Source organism: Loxodonta africana, chromosome 21 (assembly GCF_030014295.1).
Source record: "Loxodonta africana isolate mLoxAfr1 chromosome 21, mLoxAfr1.hap2, whole genome shotgun sequence".
Classification (NCBI taxonomy): Eukaryota; Metazoa; Chordata; class Mammalia; order Proboscidea; family Elephantidae; genus Loxodonta; species Loxodonta africana.
The window spans coordinates 51,918,598-51,939,985 of record NC_087362.1 but is presented as its reverse complement, the minus strand read 5'-3'; positions in this window follow the sequence as shown (position 1 = coordinate 51,939,985).

The window sequence follows — 21,388 nt, the reverse complement described above, 5'->3', positions numbered from 1 at the left end:
CCCATTTACCAGGCCACAATTATTGTTTTTTTGGTAAACTTGTAGCCTCGCCCAGGGAAATCCAAAAGAGGACAAAAATTTTGTTTCTTGGTTGAGGGGAAATTTAATTTCTTGCTTGTGAAGGGAAGAAATACGTGGCCCCAAGAACTGCCTAGCAAATATTTTTCTTTTTTATTATCATGTTTTAGGTGAAAGTTTACAGTACAAATTAGTTTCTTATTCAAAAATTTATACACAAATTGTTTTACGATATTGGTTGCAATCCCCTCAATATGTCACTACTCTCCCGCTTTCCTTTTCCACCCCAGATTCACTGTGTCCATTTGTCCATTTTTCCTGTCCCTTCTTCCTTCTCATCTTTGCTTTTGGGTAGGTGTTGCCCATTTGGTCTCGTGTATTTGAACTAAGTAACACATTCCTCATGTGTGTTATTGTTTGTTTAATAAAAAAAAAAAAGAAAACTAACCTTTGTCAGAAAGGTGGACTTCAGGAGTGGCTTCAGTTCATAGTTAGCAAGGTGTGAGGGTACAAGGTGTCAGACTGCAGGGGTTCCTCCAGTCTCAGTCAGACCAATAAGTCTGGTCTTTTTTTGTGAATTTGAATGTTGTTGTACATTTTTCTCCCACTCTATCTGGGACACTCTATTGTAATCCCTGCCAGAGCCGTCAGTGGTGGTAGCCAGACACCATCTAGTTCTCCTGGGCTCAGGCTGGAGGATGGTGGTTTATGTGGTCCATTAGTCCTTTAGCCTAACATTTTCCTTGTGTCTTTGGTTTTCTTCATTCTCCCTTGCTCTAAATGTGATGGGACCAGTAGATGAATCTTAGATGGCCTCTGGCAAGCTATTAAGGCCCCAGACACTACTCATCAAAGTAGCATGTAGAATATTTTCTTTATGAACTATATTATGCCAATTGACCTAGATGTCCCCTGAGACCATAGTCCCCAGCCCAAGCCCCAGTAACTTGGTCCCTCAAGAAATTTAGGTGTGTGTCTAGGAAGCTTCTGTGGCTTTGCCTTGGTCAAGTTGTGTGCAATTCCCCTATATTGTGTGTCGTCTTTCCCTTTACCAAAATTAACACTTGTCTACTGCCCAGGTAGTAATTTCTCTCCCCATCCTTCCCCTCCCTGGTAACCATTGAAGATTGTTTTTTTCCTGTGTGTAAACCTTTTCTTGGGTTTTTATAATAGTGGTTTCATACAATATTTGTCTTTTTGCGATTGACTTATTTCACTTAGCATGATGTCCTCCAGATTCATCCATGTTGTGAGATGTTTCACAGATTCCTTATTGTTCTTTGTCATTGTATAGTATTCCATTGTGTGTATGTACCATAGTTTGTTTATCCATTCATCTGTTGATAGACACTTGGGTTGTTTCCATCTTTTTGCTATTGTGAATAATACTGCAATGAGCATGATTGTACATATGTATATTCGTGTGACAGCTCTTATTTCTCTAGGATATATTCCTAGGAGTGAGATTGCTGGATCGTATGGTATTTCCATACCTAGCTTTTTAAGGAAGTCCCGTATTGTTTTCCACAGTGGTTGTACCATTTTACATTCTCACAAGCTAGGCGTTAGCGTTCCAATCTCCCTACAATCTGTGCATTTGTTATTTTCTATTCTTTTTTTTTATTATTACAAGTGCCAGTAATATAGGGGTGAGATGGTATTTTGTTGTAGTTTTGATTTGAATTTCTCTAACGCCTAATAATCGCAAGCATTTCCTCTTGTGTCTGTTAGCCGCCTGAATGTCTTCTTTGGTGAAGTATCTTTTCATATCCTTTACCCATTTTTTAGTTGGATTATTTATCTTTTTCATTGCAGAGGTGTTGGATTTTCCTATAGATTTTGGAGATGAGACCTTTGTTGGATATGTCATATTTTCCCAGTCTGTAGGTTTTCTTTTTACTCTTTTGGTGAAGTCTTTTGAAGAACATAAGTGTCTAATTTTTAGGAGCTTACAGTTATCTAGGTTATCTTCTGGTGTTTTTGCATTGTTAGTTATGGTGTGTATTGTATTTATGCCAAGCATTGGGGTCCCTAGTGTTGTCCCTATTTTTTCTTCCATGATCTTTATCACTTTAGATTTTATATTCAGGTCTTTGATCAACTTTGAGTTAGTTTTTGCATATGGTGTGAAGTATGAGTGCTGTTTCCCTGTTTTGTTTTTTACAGATGGACATCCAGTTTTACCAGCTCCATTTGTTAAAAAGACTGTCTTTTCCCTACTTTATGGATTTTGGTCCTTTGTCAAAGATCAGGTGACCGTAGGTGGATGGTTTACATCTGGGTCTTGATTCTGTTCCATTGGTCTATGTGTCTCTTATTGTACCAGTAGCAGTGGCTATTTTGACCACCGTGTCTGTGTAGTAAGTTCTGAGGTCAGGTAGTATGAGGCCCCCTACTTTGTTCTTTTTCTTCAATAATGCTTTGCTTACTGAGGACCTCTTTCCTTTCCATAGAGTTGTAGATCTCATTAAAGAATGCTGTTGGTATTTGGATTGGGATTGCATTATATCTGTAGATCGCCTTGGGTAGAGCTGATATTTTCACAATGTTGAACCTTCCTATCTATGAGCATGGTATGCTTTTCCATTTATGTAGGTCTCTTTGGTTTCTTGCAATAGCGTTTTTTAGCTTTCTTCGTATACGTCTTTTACATCTCTGGTCTGAGTTATTCTTAAGTATTTTATCTTTTACAGCTATTGTGAATGGTATTGTTTTCCTGATTTCCTTTTCAAAGTTCTCTTTGTTGGTATATAGGGATCCGACTGATTTTTGTATGTTCATCTTGTATCCTGCTACTCTGCTGAATCTTTATATTGTTCCAGTGGTATTCTTATGGAATCTATGGAATTTTCTATGTATAGATCATATCATCTTCATATAGGGATATCTTACTTCTTCCTTTCCAGTTTGGATGCCCTTTATTTCTTTTTCTTGCCTTATTTCTCTAACTAGGAATTCCAGCACAGTGTTAAATAGGAGTGGTGATAAAAGCATCCTTGTGTTGTTCCCATTCTCAGGGGGGATGCTTTCAGCCTCTCTCCATTGAGAATGACGTTGGCTGTTGGTTCTGTATAGATGTCCTTTTTTATGTTGAGGAATTTCCTTCTATTCCTATTTATTGAGAGTTTTTATTTTTATCTGGAATGGGTGTTGGACTTTATCAAATGCCTTTTCTGCACTGATTGAGATGATCACAAAATTGTTTTCTTCTGTTCTGTTTCTGTGGTGGATTATGCTGATTTATTTTCTAATGTTGAACCATCCTTGCATACCTGGTATGACTCTCACTTGGTCATGTTGCATTGTTATTATTATATTATTTATTATGCTGCATTCTATTGACTAGAATTTTGTTGAAAAATTTTGCATATATATTCATGAGAGATGTCAGTCTGCAATTTTCTTTTTTTTTATGTTTTTGCTATCAGGGTTATGCTGACTTCATAGAATGAATTCAGGAGCATTCCTTTCTTTCCTATGCTCCAAAACAGTTTGAGTAGTACTGGTGTGCGCTCTTCTCTGAATGTTTGGTATAATTCTCCAGTGAAGCCATCCAGGTCAGTGTTTTTTTGTTGTTACTATTTGGGGGGTTTGTTTTGTTTTGCTTTGTTTTTATCTCTTCAATCTCTTCTCTTGTTATGGGTATGTTCAGATTTTCTATCTCAGTTTGTGTCAGTTTAGGTAGGTAGTGTGTTTCTAGAAATTTGTCCATTTCCTCTAGGTTCTCAAATTTGTTGGAGTACAATTTTTTCATAGTATTCTGTTATGATTCTTTTTATTTCAGTTGAGTCTGTTGTAATGCACCCCATCTCATTTCATGTTTGGATTATTTGCTCTCTCTCCTGTTTTTCATTTGTCAGTTCGGCCAATGGTTTGTCTATTTTGCTGATTATTTTTTTTTTTCCAAAGAACTAACTTTTGGTCTTGATTCTCTCTATTGTTTTTCTGTTCCATATTTAATTTATTTCTGCTCTAATCTTTATTATTTCCTTTCTTCTGTTGCCTGTGGGCTTCTTTCGCTGTTCTCTATTTGTTGGAGTTGTAGGGATAATTTGATTTTTGCCAGTTCTTCTTTTTTGATGCGTGGATTTATTGCTATAAAGTGACCTCTGAGCGCTGCTTTTGCTGTATCCCAGAGGTTTTGATATGATGTGTTTTCATTCTCATTTTATTCTAGGAATTTTTTTTTTATTCCCACTTTGATTTCTTCTGTTACCCAGTTGTTTTTAAGCAAGGTGTTATTGAGTTCCCATGTACTCGATTTTTTTTTTCCTTGCTCTTCCTGTTATTGATTTCTACTTTTATGGTGTTGTAATCAGAAAGAATGCTTTGTATTATTTCAATGTTTTTGATTTTATTGAAGTTTGCTTTGTGACCTAAAATGTGACCTATTCTGGAGAATGTTATGTGTGTTTTGGAAAAGAATGTATAGTTTTCTGCTGTTGGACAGAGTATTCTATGTATGTCTATGAGGTCAAGTTGGCTGATTGTGGCCTTTACATCTTCTGTATCTTTGCTGAATTTCTTTCTAGATGTTCTGTTCTTTACCAAGAGTGCTGTGTTAAAAAAAAAAAAAAAGCTCCCATTATTACTGTGGAACTGTTAGTTTCTCTTTTCAGTGCTGTTAGAACTTGTTTTATGTATTTTGGAGCCCTGTCATTGGGTGCCTAGATATTTGTTAGGGTTACGTGTTCTTGGTGGATTGTCACTTTAATCATTTAGGTAATGTCCTTTCTTGTATTTATGGTCAATTTTTCCTTAAAGTCTATTTTATCTGAGGTTAGTATTGCCATTCTTGCTTTTTTGTTGTTGTTGTTGTTACTCTTTGCTTGATTTTTTTTTCACCCTTTGATTTTTAATACAACTATGTCTTTGTGCCTAAGGTGTGTCTCTTGTAGTCAGCACACTGACTGGTCATGTTTTTTATCCATTCTGACACCCTCTGTCTCTTTATGTGTGCATTCAAGCCATTTACATTAAGTGTGATTATCAATAGGTATGAGTTTATTGCTGCCATGTAGTCGTGCTTTTTATTGTAGTACTGATGTTTTCTTTGTTCCTTTTACTTTCCAATCCTGAGTTCCTTTTTCTTGTGGATTTTCTTTTCTTTTGTTATAGTTTTTGTTTTTACTGGGTCTTTATATATTTCTTTTTTTATTTTGCTGAGTAATTTTGTTAACTTTCTTTGTGGTTACCTTGAAATTTACTCTCATCTTCCTAAGTTTGAACCAGTCTTTTATTATTTGACATTGGCTTGACTTCCTCTCCATTGGAAAGGTCTATACCTACACTGTTTATTCCTCCTATTATTGTTTGATGCTGTCATCATTTACAGATTGACCTCTCTTTCCCTGTTTTAAGTCTTTCAGCTTTGTTCTATTATTGAGAGTTCCTTACCTAAATTGGTATATAGCTGATGCTGTTCTGTGCGCTAGACTGGTTGTTGTCTGATGTTATTGGTTCTCTAACTGAAGGCTACCCTTTAATATTTCTTGTAAGTATGGTATGATTTTTATGAATTCCCTTACTTTTTGTTTATCTGAAAATGTCCTAGTTTCATCATCATCTTTGAGAGTTTTGCAGGATATACTACTCTTACTTGGATGCTTTTTCTTTCAAGGTTTTATATATGTCATCCCATTTCCTTCTTCCCTGCATACTTTCTGCCCAGTAATCAGAGTTTATAGTCTTATTGTTAACCCTTAGTAAGTGACTTTTCCTTTTCCTTGAGCTGCTTTCAGGATTATTTCTTTGTCTTTGGTTTTGGTAACCGTGATTATAATATCTCTTGGTGACTTTCTTTTGGTGTGTATCTTATACAGGATTCATTGAGCATCTTGGGTGGTCAACTTTACATCTTTCATGAATATTTGGGAAGTTTTCTGCCAGCAAATCTTCACCAATCTTCTTTGTATTTTCCTTTTTCTCACCCTGTTCTATAACTACGGTTATGCACAAAATTTTGTTCTTGATTTTGGTCCCACATAATTCTTAGCTTTTTTTTTTCTCATTTTTCCCTCTGATTTTTCTTCAAACAAGGTTGTGTACGTGGATTTGTCTTCAATCTCACTGACTCTGTCTTCTATTGTTTCAAATTTACTCCTAAGACCTTCTATTGACTTGTCCATTTCTGAAATTTTGATATCTTTTGAATTTCTAGTTGCTGTTTTTGTAGATTTCTAATTGCTTATTTATTTCGATGTTTTGTTCTTGTATTATTTTCCTTGAGTTCTTCTATTGTTTTGTCTGTCTTTTTCATGACTTTGGCTATGTTTTCTTTGGTTTTGTCTGTGTCTTCCTTGATCTCTTTCCTAATCTCTTGAAGATCCCTAAATATTAATCTTTTTAATTCCACACTGCCTTTTCCTTCTACTATAAAGTCATCTGATTATTTTTTTGGTCACTTGCTGGAGCCATCTTGTCCTGATTTTTTAATATGTTTTGATATTGTCTGATCTCTCTGGGACATTAAAGTATTATTTTCTTTATTTATTGATTGTAAGTTCATTTTTTTCATCCTGTTTTTTTGTTTTGTTTTGATACGTAAGAGCAGGCAGGCCAGGTGTGTTTTATTGCTTGTTTGTCTATGAGAATGATAGCTCTCACTACTTTGTCCAGGTGGGCAGGACAGCTTGCTGTACACTGGTTTGGCGAGGTGTCTGAGAGTAACTTGGGGGGGTACTGTCTGCTTCCTAATGTTGGTCCAATGGTGTGGGAATAAGATAGGTGGAAATGTCAGGTGTGGAGTGGTATGGGCTCACCTCCCAACATTTAGCAGCTGGTCAAGTAGTGAGAGGAGAGAGGCAGTGTGGGGCCCTTGCATTGGTGGACCTTAGCACCAGAGACCGTCTATCCACGGTGGCACTGTGGGTGCCAGAAAGAAGTGTGGGTGGTGTATGGAGCTAGGTGGGGGGTGGGGGAGGAGAGAGAAAAGAAAAGAGAGAGAAAGAAAAAAAATAAGTCTAGCCAATAGGTGGGGGTGGTGCAGACCTTGGGGCTGGCGGGAAGGCGGGGAGGTGGCATATGGATCTAGGTGGGAGATAGAAAGAAAAGAAAGAAATCAAAAGAAAATAGAATAATATAAATGGCAGTGCAGTGGGGGCTGGCAGACTGGGGCAGGGCAGACCTGGGCAATGGGAGGCTCATGCACCAGTGGCACTCTATCCTCAGTGCACAGCAGAGGCTGGCAGGAAGGGCAGCAGGTAGCCTATGGGGGTAGGTGGGAGGGAGAAATAAAACTAAGAAGAGAAAAAAATGGTGGCACAGTGGCAGCCAGTGAGTGGGGGTGGGGTGGACCTGAGGTCTGGTAAAATGGAAGGAGGTGGCTTATGGGGCCAAGTGGGAGGAGGAAAGAAAAGAAAGAATAGCAAGAAAACAAAGAGAAAAAAAGATGGTGCAGTGGGAGCTGGCAGGTGAGGGGGCAGACCTGGGGTGGCAGTGGGTCAGTGGTTTTCTAGCTGAGGTGGCATAGTGTGATGGGGTGAAGGTGGCTTACAGGGAAGAAAATTAGGGGTAGGAAAGCATGTTTCTCTGGTTACCAGGTGCTCTGTGTTCTGTTGGGAGCTCCATGAGTTTGCCTTCTCATACTGCCTGTCCATAGTTGTTGCTGTCTGTGATTCAAGATGGCAATGCTGTGTCATGTTAGTTAGCAGGGGACCTCCACTTAGTATCTCTCCTCCTTCTCTGTTTTCTGTCAGTTTCTTCTCCCATTCAGTGCCTGATCCAGTTCTTTATCCCTTCATTTAACGATTAGGGTTCCAGGATTGTATCTGTTTTACTTAGTTTTTTGGGTCTTGGCTGCAGAGAGTTGGCATGGTGTATCTGTCTATAGCACCATGTTGGCTCAGCATCCATAGCAAATATTTTTCAATCAAAACAGGTGCAGAGCAGAGAGATGGGGGAAAAGGGGTATTTGATGAATTGTTGAACTGCCGAATCAAACTCATCCTGAAGCTAGTTAGACCTGTGAACTTTCCAGTTATTTGGTCTACAAATTCTCATATATTTCCAACCATTTTATGTTGAATTTTCTGGTACTAGGGAAATAGAGTTAGATTAACTTATATAACTGTATCTAATCATCTTTATGAATTTGTAGAAATACTGAGAAGCCTCTAGAACAGAGAATTGAGAATCTTGATTTTATCCAAAGTCTTAGTTTGTTAGTCAACTCAAATGCAATCTGAGTGTTATGCTTCAGCAGAATGCATCAAGCTCTTATATGAACCTATGTGTAGTTTTTTATCTGATGTTACTTTTCCTCTCTGAAGACTGATCCCTTCCGCCTCCTATTCTGACCTGAGTGTCTCAGCCCCCTTCACCACTCTCACAATACCCTAAATACTTTGATTTTGGCATTTAAAACACTGCTTTGGCTTCACTGAATATTTTGTATGTTCTATTGTAATTTTTTTTTTTATTGTAATACTCTGAGCTCTTAGAAGAAAGGGATATTTGCTTTAAGTCCCTATATCCCAGGTAACTGTATAAAATATAAAGTCATATTTACTGAATATATAGAAGAACAAATGAGTAAGTAAGCTATAATAAGCGTAGTTAGCTGTATAGTAAGAAACCTACGGACAACTCATTGAGGAGATATGGGAAAACTATTACTACCACTTTAGGGACCCCTTACCTGATGGGCAGGCTGTTTCCAGAGGCACCACCCCTGCAGGTCATTCAGTTACCTGGCCTGTCAGGTGCATAATGGGAAGTACAAATGGTAAGAGCAGAAAGTTAGTAAAAAGCCTTCCTAACACGCATAGCTCCACCAGAGTTTTGTGCAGCAATTTCAAAGTGAAATTGAAGAGAAAAATTGATGAAATACAATAAAATCAGAGAAAAAAAAGCTTTCTTTGGTAGCATATGGACTCTTGCCTTTACTGTTATTGCCAAATGAATATTCCCATTTTCCTGAAAGAGTCATGTGGCACCAGGAATGTCACCAAGGTGCAATTTGATCAGTGCTAAGTGATGCCATAGAGTTTGGGGTCCAGAATGGAATTTTAACAGAAACAATAAAACAGTGGTGATGGGCCTTTTTTAACTTCAGGAAGTGAAATATTGATCCTGCAGTTGAAAATGTGGCTTCTGGCTCATTATTGTACAATTATCCAGGTACCTAGTGATCAGAATGAGACCCAGAACAGCTGATGAATTTCAGGTACCTTCCATACCACATTTTTACCATTTTCATTAATTCTTAGATATATTTGACACCATTTTTTTTTTTCATTTCAGCTTCTCTGAAACAAGAATGCTGTTAGTCGAGCAAAAATTTTGATGTTGCTGTCACTGCTTGTACATATTTATTAAAAGTTGTAGAATGAGCATCATTAGCTTGGGGAAAAAATTCCCATTACAATAGTGGTACATTCTTTTAAGAAATGCTGTATCACTATCAGTGGTCTTGACAGGAAAGAACAGATATCAGCTCTGAGCTGAAAACTGACCCTGAAGATTTTGATTCTGAATATGAAGAAGTTTTATTAATACTTTAACCAATTTATTTCACTTAAAAAAAATGTATAACAGCTGTATATGACAAAATCTATTTCTACATAAGCCTAAATGAATTCTTTCAATGGGTTAAAAAAAATTTCGAAATGATAAATCACTATGTCATAGTTAATTGTCAGCATTTTTTCTTTTTCAGTGGTTATTACTGTTGTTTGAGGCATCAAGGTGATTCCAACTCATGGTGACCCAGTATGTGTAGAGTAAAACTGTGCTCCACAGAGGTTTCAAGGTTGTGACCTTCTGGAAGCACATCGCAAGGCTTTTCTTCCAAGGTCCTGCTGGGTGGATTCGAACCACTGAACTTTTAGTTAGTAGTAGAGCACTTAACTGTTTGCACCATTCACAGACTCCCACATATATTGTTGTTGGGTACCATCGAGTCAACTTCAGTGTATAGCAACCACATGTATGTTGTTAGATGCCATCTAGTTGGTTCTGTTTCATAGTGACCCTAAGTACAACAGAACAAAACACTGCCTAGTCCTGCACCATCCTCACAATCGTTGCTAGCTTTGAGCCCATTGTTGCAGTCACTGAGTCAATTCATCTTATTGAGGGTCTTCATCTTTTTTACTGACCCTCTAATTTACCAAGCATGATGTCCTTCTCGAGGGACTGGTCCCTCTTGATAACATTTTCAAAGTACTTGAGACAAAGTCTTGCCATCCTCGTGTCTAAGGAGCAGTCTGGCTGTACCTCTTCCAAGACAGACTTGTTCGTTTTCTTGCCAATCCACGGTATATTCAATATTCTCTGCCAACACCATAATTCAAAGGCCTCAATTCTTTTACAGTCTTCCATATTTACTGTCCATGCATATGAGGTGATTGAAAATACCCTGGATTGGGTAAGGAGTACCTTAGGCCTCAAGGTGATACCCTTGCTTTTTAACACTTTAAAGAGGTCTTTTAGAGCAGATTTGCCCGATGCAGCATGTCATTTGATTTCTTGACTGCTGTTTCCATGGGCATTGATTGTGGATCTAAGCAAAATGAAATCCTTGACAACTTCAATCTTTCCTCTGTTTATCATGAACAAACCAAGGGCCTTTCCAACCCATGCTCTCTCCTTTCTAGAGCTCTTTTCCCTTCTCTCTTCATCTGGCCAATTCCTCCTCCATCAAATCACAGCATAGTATCACTTCCTGGAGGAAGACTTACCTGGCCTTCTGGGCCTTGGCGGAATTCCCTGTTATCTGTCCTTGTTGTACCCCATCATTCTCTACTGGAACACCTATTATAGTTGAAATTAAATAATTAATGTGTGTAATGATTATTTTGATATCTGTATCTCCCGTTGGTAAGTCCATAGGAGCAGGGACCACCTATGTCTTTGTTAACTACTGTATCCTCAGAACATGACACGGTGCAAGGGATGCTCACAAATATTTGTGGGACAAAGGAAAAGTAATAAGTAAATAAATGGATAAATAATGAGTCCTTGGTTTCTCTTTTTGGGATTGAGTGGGTACCATTCAATCCACAAGCTAACTGTTTTCATCATTCTGCCCCTCCCACCACATTCTGCTAATGGTTTCCCCACCCTGCAGCTGCCTTCTCAAAGAATCTCAGAATCTCTTCTCTTTAAATTGTGCGAGCTTACTGTTGGGAACACCCACATACGTACTCTGCAAGCACACACCGCTGGCTCTGAGCAGTCATATTGATTTGGAATTAACGGCCATTCAGATACCTCATTGAAGACACCATCTGGGATGTTATTGCTCTTCAGAGGTAGATCATAGTCTGTGAAAATCTGTCAAAATGGAGAAATAACTCATCAAAATGGCCATGGCAGAGCCTAGCTGCACGTCATAGGGAAGCAGAGTCTGACAATGCAGGTTTCGTTCCCCTTAAACGGAGATGCAGAAAGAGAAAGGGGTCATTCTTTCTCTGTTTTCAAGCATCAAGGAAGTTCAAAGTTCAGGAATGTGCAGAGAATAGTCCTGGATTCTTTTGCTCATTGAGAAACCTCTCACCGTAGGACTCAGGACTTCCCTGGTCCTCAGGGGGTGTGCTTAGGCAGAACTGGGTTGCAATTCTTTCCTGGCCATTTACCGCCCATGCAGTCACTGGCAAGTTTCCTAAGCTCGCTGGGCCTTAGTTTCGTCATCTGTATATTTCAGGTAACAAGGTCTACTTCACAGGGCTATTATGAGGCTTAAAAAAGATAAAGATTGCATAACGTTTGGGTAGATAATGCCTGAAACTTGTTAGGTACACGACACTTTTACTGAACAAACTAGATTCAGTTATGACATCAGAATCTTATGTGTGGACTTTAAAGAAGGTAGTGGCATGAGTTGCCTTTGACTACATCTTGATAGTAGGAAAGATAAAACTTCCTAAGTGCTGCTGGCTGTAATATGCTGGAAACCCAGTTCTCAGGAGGGGTGGTGGTAGTGGGGGCTGGTTTGTAGTGCCTGCCCATTTCCATGGTGTAAATACTCCCACAAGGACCTATTTCAAGCTAACAGATGTTCAACAACTGGCTTGCAAAACTTCTGAATATTTAACAATTGAATCTTGCAAGTTGATGAAAGTCAGCTTCAGCAAACCACAATGGAGATAGGTTCATGTCTTACCCACGCTCCTTCTGGTTTGGTGCCAAGTCTTGATAACGCGTGGAGAAACCCAAACCACAAGCCTCTCTGGGTAGATGCCCACCCTTTTGGCCCCTCAGGAGGAACACCTGGTGCTCCCTACTTCTGCATCATCCCTTTCAGCACCACAGCAGAGCTGTCTCCGTGGGCAGCATACCATTGTCATACTAGGGAAATTCAGCATTATTCTGCAGACACTTTGGAATTACAAATAACATCTGAAAAGGATTATCCCAGGCAAAGTCATCCACTGCTGTGTACTCATTGAACTTAAAACAATGCAAGGCTGATTATTTTTGTAGACTATGCAAATTACAAATAGCTTTGCTATTAAAACCTTGGTATTTGACGTCGCCTCCGTGTGTTTCATAATTGTTTTCAAATCAAGAACCTGGGTTTTATAATTTATTTTATTTTTTTACAAAATCAAGTTATGTACATTTGTATCCTCCTGCAAAAAACCAAAAGTGAAAAAAAAAATACCAATAGCCCTAAGTTTTTATGAATAAAAAGAGAAAGTACCCTATAAAGTTTGCTTAGTTTTTGGTTGATTTCTGATTTCCTACAAGGCACCTGTAATAAAATATTATTCCCTGGATGGGGTTCTCTCATGTCCAAAAGAATGGTTTACCTTTTCCCAGTATTGAGTTGAACACAACCCTCACTAAGAGCCTGGCCTATAGGATTTGTCACCTCCACATCCACTCTAGAGAACATCACAGATGTTATCATCAATTTGATGTCATCAGATTCAAATATTGTCATGGATGTCATCAATTTCCACCACACATCTGTCAGTTGGTCATGCTGTGATGGCTTGTGTGTTGTTATGATGCTGGAAGCTATGCCATCAGTATTTCAAATACTAGCAGGATCACCTGGGGTGGACAGGTTTTGGTGACACTTCTGGACTAAGACAGACTACAAAGAAAGACCTGGCTATCTTCATCTGAAAATTAGCCAATGAAAACCCTATAGATTACTATAAAATATTGTTCGATATGGTGCTGGACAATGAGCCCCCTAGGTTGGAAGGCACTCAAAATACACAGGGGCTGCAACAATGTACTCAAGCAGATCAACGATCTTTAAGACGGTGCAGGACTGGGCAATGTTTGGTACTGTTGCACATGGGGTCACTATGAGTCAGAGCCAACTCCATGACAACTAAAAACAACAACGTTATAATTTAATAGTAGCCTTCCATATACACAAACACACCTTAAGGATGGTAAGCCGTATGACCTTGGATACAGATTGGGATAGAGGAGGAAATCATTGCCTTACTGTGGCCTGGTGGGGATGGGGTGCTAATATTTGCCTACAGAATACCAAGCAGTATGCTAGAGCATATACAAATGACCCCAAAGTATTATCACTATATTTCTGTGAGACAAATATCATTTCTCTCACTTTACAAATGCAAAAACAGATGTTAAAAAGTAAAAAAAAAAAATTCCCAAGTTGGCACATTTAGAAATGGACAGGGCAGGATTTGAACCTGGGATATCCTGGGTGCAAAACCATTGCTTTCTCTATTGCATCACTCTGCCCTGTGAAGTCATGTCCAAAGAGCTGTCTGAAAGCTTGTCTCATTCCCTCCATCTATTTAAAAGTCAAAAGCAAAGGCACCTTCTGTTTCCACTTTGTCTAAAACTTGAACTTGAGATGATGTCATGGGATACTGAAATTAAATCAGCACAGATTAATCAAGGTCTTACTTCATTGGAGATGCTGTGCTGGGTATAGAGTAACAGAGTGTGTTTCCCAACGGGAAAGCCATCTCCTCTGCAAGGAGAGAAGACAACAAGTGTGATGAGACGGAACCTGATTACAGCCAGATCTGAACTCCTCCCTCATCCTTTGCGACCCTCATTGCTCTGCTTATATCAGAGCCATCCTGTCTTCCACCCTCCTCCCTTGCCCTTCCCGCTCAGTTCTAAGTCATCTGTAGCCCACCTATGCCTTAGCTCTAGGAACCATCCGCAACCTTCCCGCCCCCCATAACCACTGCCATTGCTCTAGCAAGGGTTTCATGCCCTCTGACCTGAACCATTAAAATGTCCTTTAGGCTGACTTTCCTCTTTATGTCACCCTACATACACTCCCAGGTTAATCTTGTGTTTAAATGTTTAATTTCTATCATGACACTCCTTTACTCCTACTAATTTACTCTTTTAAACATTTAACAAAGTAACTTTTCTCCAAATAAAACCTGACTTAGAATCCTAGAAAATAAAACAGTTGTGACCAGATCATCTTCAGATAAACCAGAAGTAGTCTGGGGTGTTTGTTCCCTGGGTTCCCTCCCCCAAGCCCCAGCACCTCCGAGACCCCCATGGAACCCCAGGGTAGAGCAGAACATTTTGAGATTGCTGGTCTGTGGAATAAGCCACAGCTCATTAGCCTCATATTTAAGGTTCTTCTTTCCTTCTGTCTGGCAAGCTTGGCAGCCACCCCACAGGTTTACTGCAAGACGAGGAGTCAATACACTCAAGGCACTCAGAGCACTCCCCAGCACAAGCCAAGTGCTCAGTAAATGTAGTTCGTTTTAGTTGTTGTCATTTCCAGTCCTTCACTTCCTTTTGAACCCCAAATTCCAGTTAATAAGGCCTCTGGGTGGCACAAGCAGTTTGCACTCAGCTGCTAACCTAAATGTTGGTGGTTCAAACACACCTAGAGGTGCCACAGAAGAAAGCCCTGGCAATCTGCTTTCTTAAAGATTAAAGCCAAGAAAGCCCTATGGAGTGCAGTTCTACTCTAACACATGGGGCCGCCATAAGTCAGAATCAACTAGACAGAAACAGGTTTTCTCCGGTTAATATGTCCTGAGTTTTCAAATGCCATTTGCATCTCTAGTCATTCCTTCAAGCTGTTTCCTGAGCCTGGAGTATCTTTCGCATCTAATCTCTGGGTGCCGACCCTGTCTCTCTTCCAAGACTGTCTTGGGTTATCATTCTAACTAAAAGACATCCCCCCTACCTCTGAACACCTGTAGGCGTTTTCCTGGGCCCTTCCTAGAACCTGGTTACATCATTTGTTGTGTTACTGTATTCTCTCACTCCCACCTGAAAGCACATTCTGAGCCTGAGTCATTTTTGCCCTCACCACTATTCGCACCATAGTAGGGTCTCTGTAAATGTTGACTAAATGAGTGTAAGCCACCTCGTTCTCCTTAAACTGTGATGTGTTGGCACATCTTTAGAATATTCTAACCTCTAGCCAGTTGCCATCAAGTCAATTCCGACCCATGGCAACCCTCTGCACGTCAGAGTAGCCCTGTGCTCCACAGGATTTTCAATGGCTGGTTTTTCAGAAGTAGATCACCAGGCCTTTCTTCAAAGGTGCCTCTGGGTCAACTGGAACCACCAAACTTTCCATTAGCAACCAAGTACTTAACAGTTTGCGCCACCCAGGGACTCCTTGGCATTTTCTACCGCTGAGTTAATCAAAGGTACCCATGACTATGAGATGGCCCAAAACCTTTTTTAAAAGCCAAGGTGTCATGAAAGTTGAACAACCCTATTTCTCAAACTATTGATTGGATTATTCTCTGCTTGTGTGTCAGATTCGTTTTGTCCTGGGGTCTATTTCATTCCTTTTGTTGACATAGTTTTTCCGCCAGCAGGTGCTGAAGTTCATGATACCGTTGTCCCAGCCAGTGGGTCAAGGTTCTACTGAATAAAGACTCCCAGACAAGGTAAGCCACCCATAGCTCTGGCTCTGCTCCCAGGAACCCTTCTACCTGCTCTGCCCTGCCCTCATTTAGGTGCTTGCCTCTCACCTGGATTCTTGGGTCAGCCTTTTAACAGCTTGTCTGCCTCTGTTCTCCTCTTCGAGGCCATCCTTCAAGTCCCATGAGAGAGATTTTTATAAAACATGGATGTGACCACATCCTTTATTTTATCTCTTCTTAAAAGCCTCCAATGCTTTTTCATCATAAAGAACTCCATTCCTCAAATGTGATCCACAGAATAGCATCAGAAGCACTTGGAGTGTTTGCTCAAATGCTGAGCTCTGCCCCCAGATTTAACAGGCCCAGCAAGATGCATTTTTTCAAAGGCTTCCAAGGTGATTTCTGTGCACACAAAAGTTAGGAACCCCCGACTTAGATAAAGGTTCACCGCTCATCTGAGGATTAAAATCTGAGCCCATCTGTGTCTTCAGCATCATCTGGCCACAACAGCTCTGCTTGTATTTTCCGTGCACACGGAAGTGGTCGCCATTCCTTGGCAGCAGCTTAAATCTTTTGCGTTTCAGTCCTTGCCTATGCTGTCCCCGTAAACCTCCTTCACCTCTCCAGCACGCGCGCGCGCGCACACACACACACACACACACACGCGTGCAAGGGCCGGGTCTATACCTCTGCCCCCATGCTGTCCAGGAAGTGTCATCACTTCCAGAAAACCTTCTCTTGCTTTCCCAGGCTTGTGCAGTCCTCCGCCCCACCCCACAGCACCTCAGCTCACCCAGTAAAGCACTGCTGGGGGAAGTATTGATTTACTGCCTCCCCCACCCCCCCTGTCAGTTTCCTGCCTTCAGGCATGAATTTACTGGTGGTGGTGCTGTCAGCTGCCGTCGAGTGGACCCCTGACTCATGGCGACCCTACGCGTTACAGAGCTGAACTCTGCTCCACAGGGTTTTCTTGGCTGTAATCTTTACAGAAGCGCTTCATCAGATCTTTCTTCTGTGGAGCCACTGGCTAGGTTTGAACCTCCAACCTTTAGATTAGCAGCTGGTCGCAAACTGCTTGCACCGCACAGGCTCCTTAGGCGTGGATTTAGAGTCAGTGTAAGCCTGTGCTTGTGAGCATCAGACACACGTGGTAGGTTCCTCTCCCTGTGGCCTCTGCACTGGGGTTCCTGGACATATCCCCGCCCTGCAGAGCCTCAGTGTCCTCACCTTAAAGCCACCACATCATTGTCTCACTCCAGCTTGTTGGGATCCAATGTGATAATACATGTGGAGGGCTTACAAGAGTACTCAATAAATACCAGCTACAGTTGTATTTGTTATTAATATTATCATTAATTTATTTTCTTGTTATCCAAGTGTGAAACAAAATACCTACCACAAAGAGATAATAAATCATTGCAGAGCTCACCTCTTTGTAATACTATTGGGATAAGGTCTACATCCCTGGTAGACAAAAAAAGTTGCATTAGCTTTCTTTCTCACCTCATATGCTATAGAAGAAAAACATCCAGATTTTGCTGGCTTATAAGCCAAATCCAAATTACATGATGGGACACCCATGACTTCTGATGGTTCTCCCATGGTTTGGGCAGCACAGTGCCATTCTCTCTCCACCATGAAATAGTCCTGCTCTTGAATTGTCCACCGATCTCCAGAGACCAGGCTACAATGCAAAACAAGACCTTACTGGACACTGTTGGGAAGGGAAGGGAAGAAAGAGCTGACGTTAATAGCTCACATTTATTGGGCATCCTTTTGCAACAAATATTTATTAAGCACCTACTGCAGTGCCTGGGTGGTGGGAAGGGTTAAGTGCTCAGCTGCTAATTGGAAGGTTGGCGACTTGAGTCTACCAAGAGGTACCTTGGAAGACAGGCCTGGCAATCTACTTCTGAAAAATCTGCCTCTGAAAATCGTATGGAACACAATTTTACTCTGAAACATATAAGGTTGCCATGAGTCTGAGTCAACTCAGTGGCAACTGTTTTTTTGTTTTTGTTTTTGTTTCTTTTACTGTGGGCCTAGCACTGTGTTATGAATAGTATAGAAGGTTATTGTATAGGGCAGATGCTATTAGTATTCTATTTTATACATAAAAAAAAAAACAAAACAAAATGGATAAGGATGATGGTTGAACAACATGATGAACATGTCACTAAACTGTACATGAAAAGATTGTTGAAGTGACAATTTTTTTTTTTTACTTACACATTTACTACAATAAAAAAAACAAACAAAACAAAAATGAAGCACAGAGAGGCACAGTAACTTGCTCAGCTAGTGTGGGGTGAAGTCAGAATTTGAATTCAGGACACCTGACTTCAGAGTCCACGCTCTGTGCTGACACACGTACAGCAATTGCACTGGACCAGACAAGGGCACTTCTCTGCCCAACTTGTGACCATCCTGTGGAGCTGACCAGGACACTCTCCTCCTTACGCAAACATTGTCTTGAGCATATCTGCTCCTGAAGAGTCCAGGCCCCAAATGTGGGGAGGATCAGAGAGAGGGAAACATTTCTCTTCACTCCAGCCCAGTACCTTTCCTCATGGAGCTTAGCGTCACCTTCCAAATTCTCCTTGGCTCTGGTCATACCTTCAGCCTTCTGAGGAGATGGATGATAGTAATGTCCACCTCTTTCAGGAAGCCCAACCCTTTCCAGCAACTAGAACCCATCAGAAAAGAGTTGTACAGCCTCAGTACTTTATTTGGTGTCAAATAACATCGCATTTGGTATTCCAAAAAGTAAATCTATGTTGAGTGGTACCAAACCAAGTACATTTGGGTTTTCCTGACTTCCTTTCAATGATAAGAGCTAAAGATGTACCTACATGCCCTTGTTAGAGTATTCCGTCTCTAACAATACACTCCCCGAAGGAGAACACCTGTAACTCTAAAGGAATCAGGAAGTTGAAACACATATAATGAAAACAGAATTTCCTTCCCTGAAGAGACAGAAGTTCCACCACTTGACATTGTGGACCCCGTCCCTCTCCACCTAAATCATTTGCATTCAAGTAGGTCGAGATTTCCGTTTTCTGCATGGTCTGCGTGTGGGACTCGCTGAACATTCCAGAATCTAAGAGATCCTTGAAGTGGGTTCCCTGGAAAAGGGGACTCTCAGCTACGATGATAAATGCAAATTTGGGTCTGAGAGACAGAAAACAATTTAAAGTTTTGAAATGGCAATTTTCATATTTCAGAAATCTTAGAGACAGTGTCATATCCAGGGCCCTCTGTGATAAGTGCTCCAACTAGGGCATCACAGAACTGCAGAGATTGAGAGAATCTAAATGGTTCAGCCCATCTATCTATCAGTCTGTGAGAGCAAGCACCTCAGCAGTGAAAAATCACCTCCAGGGGGTACTGTGGAGTGGTCCTTTGTCTTGCCCGCCATCCTCACCATTCTTGCACTCACTTCTTTGGGATTGTTCCTGCTGTTCCCCTGGGAGAAGGCCATCCTGATTCTTTTTCCTTTCCCCAGAGCCTACTCAACCTATCATGGTAGCTGGTGCCTACCTTCCCTATGAAGCCTGTCAGCTCACTTAAAAGCCATGTCCACCCTGGATCTCCAAGGCCCACAAATTGTCACTTAATAGTCCTCAGAATCTAATGTGTATCTACTTTCTTCTCCCTACTAGCATATAAACTTGGTAGAAGGAGTCACTCATTCAACACATATTTATTGAGCACTCACTCAACACCAATTTACTGACATTATACCAGAAACTGTTTTAGATGCTATGGAGATAGAGCTAAGCCATCAGACCAGGTAGCTGCTCTCCTAGAGCTTACATCGAAGAATGAAGCAACAATATATTTTCCATCTGCTCTCGTTCAAGCTCTCTCTCTCTCATACACAAGTGCACACTGTATGCATTTAACACTATACCTTCAGATTGATTGACTGACTGATTAGTCAATGCTTCTCTTTATTCAAGAGTTATGGCTTTGTCACCCTGTGTTAAGCCAGGCAATGCACTTGTTGTTTCTGTTAATTGCCTTCAAGTGGATTCTGACTTAATGGCAACCCCACATGTTGCAAAGTAGAACTGCGCCATAGGGTTTTCTAAGCTGTTACCTTTTAGCAGCAGACCACCAGGCCTTTCTTCCAAGGTATCACTAGATGGTTCATTTAACCATTTGCACCACCCAGGGATTCCGGACAGTGTGCTAAGTACTGTCATGTCAGGGATGAAAAAAGTAAAGAAAAAAGAAATAGTGTCCATCCTCATGGCGCTTTGAGCCAAGTTATGTGGTCTTAGCTAAGCCATTCATTTTTCAAAAAACAAACTCTGCAGAAGCTTCTGGGCACATGCATCTCATCAATGGTTACTGAGCATCCACACTAACTGAGAACAGCCTGCACTTCAGAGGCCTCGTTTAATCCGGGCTAATGCCAGGCTCTCCTCGGAAACCCTATGGGGCGTTGCATAGGGTCACTATGAGTCGGAAACGACTCGATAGCACTATTTTTATTTTTATTTTTTTATTTAATGCCTACGGCTGCTGTGACTCTGCGGGTGAAGACGCTGACAATCAGAGAGGTTAACTGACTACTCCAAGTTTCTCAGCCAGCGAGTGGTAGAGCTGGGAGTCACACTTGGGTACCCTGAGTGTAAACCCCAAACTCTAGCACCAAATATCTGAGAATGATTCTCTTACTGTGCTTTTCACAAATTTAAATAACATGGTGACTGAGTTGAGAGTCTTATATAGACTACTAGGTACAGTGGAAAAATAAATGGGTAATAACGTTAGTGACATTGAAAAGCAGGATTTTCAGTATGAGGGAAAAAAAGATAAAGACACAAGATTGAGGAGTGTCTTAGTTATCTAGTGCTGCTATGACAGAAATACCACAAGTGGGTGGATTTAACAACGAGAAATTTATTCTCTTATAGTTTAGGAGGCTAGAAGTCCAAATTCAAGCTGTCAGCTCTAGGCAAAGGCTTTTTCTCTCTGTGGGTTCTGGGGGAAGGTCCTTGTCATTAATCTTCCCCCGTCTAGGAGCTCCTCAGCACAGGAATCCCTGGTCCAAAGGACGCACTTTGCTCCCAGCACTGCTTTCTTGGTGGTATGAGGTCGCCCAAAAATATGTGTCAAAGTGGCTAGGCCATGATTCACAGTATTGTATGATTTTCCACCATTTTGTCATCTGATGTGATTTTCCCATGTGTTGTAAATCCCACCTCTATGATGTTAATGAGGTAGGATTAGAGGCAGTTATATTAATGAGGCAGGACTCAATCTACAAGATTAAGTTGTGTTTTAAATCAATCTCTTCTGAGATATGAAGGAGAGAAGTGAGCAGAGAGACAGAGGGACCTCATATCACCAAGAAGCAAGAGCCAGGAGAATAGTAAGTCCTTTGGACTCGCGGGAAACCCTGGTGTTATAGTGGTTAAGTGCTACGGCTGTTAACCAAAGGGTCGGCAGTTTAAATCCGCCAGGTGCTCCTTGGAAACTCTATGGGGCAGTTCTACTCTGTCTTATAGGGTCGCTATGAGTTGGAATCGACTCAATGGTACTGGGTTTTGGTTGGACCT